This window comes from Cyprinodon variegatus, unplaced genomic scaffold (genome assembly GCF_000732505.1).
Source record: "Cyprinodon variegatus isolate N-32 unplaced genomic scaffold, C_variegatus-1.0 Scaffold817, whole genome shotgun sequence".
Lineage (NCBI taxonomy): Eukaryota > Metazoa > Chordata > Actinopteri > Cyprinodontiformes > Cyprinodontidae > Cyprinodon > Cyprinodon variegatus.
Window position 1 is genome coordinate 94,858 of NW_015151270.1, and position 5,309 is coordinate 100,166.

Sequence of the window (5,309 nt, forward strand, 5' to 3'; positions counted from 1 at the left end):
ATACTCTGATTAGGGGAAGATCTGTTTATAACGCGCTTCTTAAAGTCTAAAACATCTTTGTCCAGTCTTAGTGATGTTCCAGCTTATTTTCAAAGTTGGTATTTTAGCTGCTTGTATAAAATGTTTGTATAAATAACAAAATCAAAACAAGTGCAAAGAACGAATGAATAAAAGCGGTAGAAGCTGTGCGTCCTGCGGCACCCAGGCTAATTAAGACCTGCTTCACCTGCGGCAGCGGTTTAACATACCCAGTGTTCCTCTTTAATGTCACCCACTGGGATAAACAAGACAGAAACATTGAGGAAAGAAACAACAAAGGGCTCCAACAAGGACTATAGATGGGGATAGTGATGATCTACAGGAGTCCTGGAACAATTCGTCTTACCTATCCTGAGATGACACCGGGCTCAGACCAACATGTTCATGGAGAGAATCAACCACAGTTTTATTCCTCCTGATGAATCATCTGTTGGATTCTGAGGTTCAGTTCCGACAGCTACGTGACTCAGTTCTGCTGAGAACCAGGATCAGGGGGGTGAGATCTCAGTCCAGAGTATCTTCATCCATCATTTTACTCATTAATTAGTTAAACTTGTAAAAGCAAATCAGCACCTGGAAGCTTCTCTGTAAGATGTGATCAGAGGTCAGGGATTTCTTTCATACTGTGATGAAATATATTTAGGTATTTTAGGATCCATGTGGTGAAATGGAAGGAAATTATTTGCACTTTGATTGGAGTTCTGCTGCTTTAGATGAAGCTGCTGGAAGACGGATTTATTATCAGTAGCAGCAAACAAACTGATGATCTGACTAAACAGAACCGACTCAGAAGTCACGGTGCAGAGAGCTCTTTATAGCCTCTTTCCCACTGAAAATAGCAGGTTAATGCTGGTTTTTCAAACATGTGTCTAGCCGCTAACAGTTAGCATTTAGCTCCCTTACCACTGGTAAAAAAAAAAAAAAGCCTAGTCGTCTGGCCTCCGTCCCCCCGCAACTGCATGTTTGGTGACGCCATCTCGCTGGGTTAGCATCAATGCTGTAACCAGTGCCACAGAAATCAGGAAAGTAAACAATGGAGGATTTATTGTTTCGCTCTATTATCTGTCTGAATCCCTCTCACACCAGAGCCGCCACATGTATAGAAAATAAAAACAGAAGTTTCTGCTTGTTAGATCAGAAGCGACTGCAGCGATGTGTCGACGTCCATACGATGCGTTCAATGGCTTCACGTAAATTAGCGGGTCGACCCGGCTCTGGTCCCACAGCATGCCGATCAGAGCCGAGGAAATTTTAACACGGGTCGCTTGCCGGGTCATTTGACCCAGGTGTTCCCACTGCCACTAAAATCTGATTATTCCTGCGTTAAAACAGGTTTTTCTGCCAGTGGGAAAAGGGTATAAGAAACCATGATGGGGTTTAATGGAGACTCAGGATGAAACACAAAGAATGCAGAAAAGATGAAAACAATTCAGTAGAAGAAACATTAAACATAAAACAGCCTTTGAGAAACATTTGAAGAGAAACTGGGAAGAAGGATAATAAAGTGCAGCTTGTTCCTGAGCGTCTCTGAAATGGGCTGCTGCTCCGTTAGCTTGTCAGCCGGTGTGGATCCTGTGTGTCTGACTACAGGGGCGATTGCCTTCACAGCTCTGGGAAACAAACAGCCTGTAAGCCTGTTTGTTCTGATTTAAAGCAGCTGAAGCCTTTTTCCTGATGGAAGTGGGTCAAACCGTGCATTGTCCCTGTGGGCAGCATCTCTGGTGATGCGTCTGACCCGTTTCTGGACTCGGGCAGGATAAACCGAGTCCAGATCTGACTCCGACTCTCCAGCACCAATTCTGCATTAAACAAACGGGAAAGGAATGGCAGAATAAAAAGAAAACCAGTCCAATGATAACCCAGCCTTACACCACAGGGTCTGTGAGGAACTTCCTTTGGTCGATGCAACATCAAACTAACCTTAAAGATGAATTTCTCCACCTTGAGATCAATAAGGTCTATCTTATCTTACCTTACCTTACCTTACCTTACCTTACACACAAAACAAAATCTACTTCTAAGTATATATTAATGTTTTGCTCTAAAATCTTCAGCTGCAGCTAAACTTGGCTTCAACTGATATTCTGACAATGTTTTCCCTCTTTGTTGTTTGTTTTTTTTAATATTAAACACTAAACGTGTCTTTAAAGATTACACATATAGGCCATTTACTACTGGGGAACATGGATGTAGCTCTCAGAATCTGAAAAAAGTACAAATATGTACCTTCAAGTCCAACTATTACCCAAAAAAAAAAATTAACTAAAAATAATCTATTTATTTCGATAAGTGGATTTAATAAGATGATCTAACTTTGCGCTGGAAGCTGGAAGCTGAATCCATCATGAAAGACTCCCGCTACTACGTCCGTCCCATGACCTCCAGTGAGTCGAACCAATGACATGCCGGCAGTTTTTTTGGGGCGGGGCATGTAGGAATGATGACGATCAGAAGGGCCCTGCTGAGGCATTACAAACACGGCTACGCCATGGCTACCGCAAATGACTCAGTTTTAGCTAAAATTGCGAAAATTTCTCATTTAAAAAAGGAGCAAAGAGAAGCACTTTGTGAATTCGTAGATATGGAAAGATGTCTGTGCTTTTCTTCTGACAGGATTAGGAAAAAGTTAGATTTTTCAGCTTACTCTGCTGCTACGATTGGCTGAAAGCGCATCATGGAAGGCGGGTACTAGCTAGCATGTCACCCAATCGGCTTCATTTATTGTACTAAATGTTCCTCCTTTTCATGGAAAGATTGAACGGCAGCCATTAAAAAAATGGTCCACCAATGGAAAGAATATTTATTTTCTGAAAATACAAGATATCATGGTGTTGCAATAAGATAATGAATGGACTTGTTGGTTTTTCTTATTTTAAATATAAATCATTTTATTTCATCGGTGATTGTCTAACCTCCCTAAATCAAGGAAAAATTCATGTTATCTTATATTTTTTGCAGTGTATGCAGTGAGTCAATTCAATTGAATTCAGTTTATTTCTATAACACCAATTCACAACACATTTCATCTGAAGGCACTTTCCAGTTCACCAGATCATCCAGTCAGATTGATTTAAATTTTCTCTATAAGGAAAACCAGTTGATTGCATCGATTCATTGACTCTTCAGCAATCCCTCACACTAAGCATGCCCACAGCGACAGTGGAGAGGAAAAACTCCCTTTTAACTCCCTTCATCCAGGATTTACCTTGAGTTGACAGAAGCCCGCTTCTACTTTACTATATTTTATACCACCATCTCTACAGACATGCTAATGTGGAGCTTTGCTTTTAATAGTACCTATATTATTAAAATGTCATGTTTGTCTTTGGATGGAAGTATCTGCCAAAGGCTTAAAGATAATCAAGTTTTTCCAAAATATCTTCCTGTTCTCTTGAAGTATTTTAGTAAAGCGTTTTAGTTTTTTTTAATCTCCATCATCTAATCTGATAATAAACTTAAAAATAGATATTTAAATTTCTGTTTCAGTGAGGAAAGAAGGAAATAAGTTCTGGTTTCAGACTTTCACTAATCACCGATATCCCTTTTTGTAGCCTTTTGCCTGGAACTTTACTTCTCAGCTTCTGCTCTATTTATCCTTTTTGATTAAACCCCTGGTTACCATAGCAACATCAGAGTTTGTTGTTTAAGTGAGGCTGACTGCTGAAAGAATTTAAAAGCCCGTTTTGCCGGGAAGCAGCCCACGTAAAGCGGTATTGCTCAGATCTTTTTCTGGTCCTGTTTGGACCTGACTTCCAGCTTGTTTGCCGTCCTTTGTTTACTGTTGTGCAGACGGGCCTTGGGAAGCATAAACACGCCGTCCTTTCTGCGTGCACGCCCAGGATTTCTTTCCTGCCATCCACACATGTGGACGTTTTAAACTCATGCTCTTATTTCTTTTTTTTTTTTTTGAACGTCAGACACAGGGCTTGTGTGCGAGCGCGAGCCCCAAACATGAGTCACTTCCTTCCCCACATGCTGCTGTGAATCACTCCTTCCTCCAGGGAATACGGGCTGTCTCCTCCCCCTCGCTTTCCTCCCTCCTCCCTGCCCTTCCCCCCTGTCTTCTCATGCGAGGCCCTGGAAAGTGTCTGCAGCAGCGTTCAGCCGGGGCGGGATGGAAAAAGGAGGGTTTTTTTTTTTTTGTAAGATTGATGCCCCAGGGTCTGGATTCGGGTTGCTCAGCCTCTCCGGGGAATCTGCTGGGAAAACCAAGCTCACTCCTCAGTTCTTCATTCAGACATTCATAAATTCAACATTTATTTGTCCATCTGTCTCTTACTTTAAAGGGATTGTTCTGTTAACTTGAGGTCGTTCTTTGTTCTTGTATGTTTGTTGATAAAGAGGTCAGCTTTTTTAAATTTTCGCCATCATGTAGTTTTTCTTCAGACTTTGACTTCTTTATTTGAAACTGTTCCTCTTAGCTATGATTTATTTTCTAATATGTTGATTTTCTAAAGTTTATTGGGAGATCACAGCTGTCCTGGATAACAGAGCAGCAGGTAAAGATTTATTAGTCTAACAAAAGTAAAAAATCAAAACAATATTTTAGTACATTTTAGACTGAGTGATCTAGTTTGACACAGTTTTGATAGAAATAACGGTTTTAAACTTTCCAGTCAGACGTGTTTCTAATGTTTCTTCCCAGCAGACGATAGCTTCATGTAAACAATAACTAGAAAATCTGATTTGTTTCAGTATATTTAAACAGATATAATGTCCATCATGTCAATAAAATATTACGAGGGAAAAAAATAAACAAAATTGCAGTTTATGTAAAAAAGGTGTTATTAAAACCAAAGCTGAACACTAAATAACCTACTAAGTTAATATTCCTCTCTTTCAGCTGATTTGTGGCAGTGTTTTAAAATTTAACTTTATTTAACTTGACTAAACGGACATTTAATACTTTTCTTAACACAGAAAAGCACTGTAAGCAGGAATACAGTGATAGTAAACAGCCTGCAGGTTGGTTAGGCTTTAAATATAATGTAAACAAAGATGGAAAAAAGCCATAGATGACTGAACAATAAGAACAAAAAGTGATTTTTAAATATAGCACGCTTAATAAGTTATGGAGGGAATATGCCGTATGCTATCAGCTACAGATTGAGCTGTACATTTCAACATCTTTGATTTTCATCTGTTCATACGATGGGAAGTGGTCGTAAGAAGCTAATCTCCCCTCATTACCTCCTCTAGCAATGAATAAAAACTCATCAAGATTGAAAAATGTCGCTCAGCCCTGGAAAATCGGCCCAAAAAGGGCAAAT

At 39.9% G+C, this 5,309-nt stretch overlaps 1 protein-coding gene across 2 annotated transcripts in view; it reads left to right on the plus strand.

Moving 5' to 3' along the window:
* Positions 1–5,309, plus strand: part of ppp2r4 (protein phosphatase 2A regulatory subunit 4) — a 44,884-nt gene that overhangs the window by 23,385 nt on the left and 16,190 nt on the right. The window lies entirely within an intron of this gene.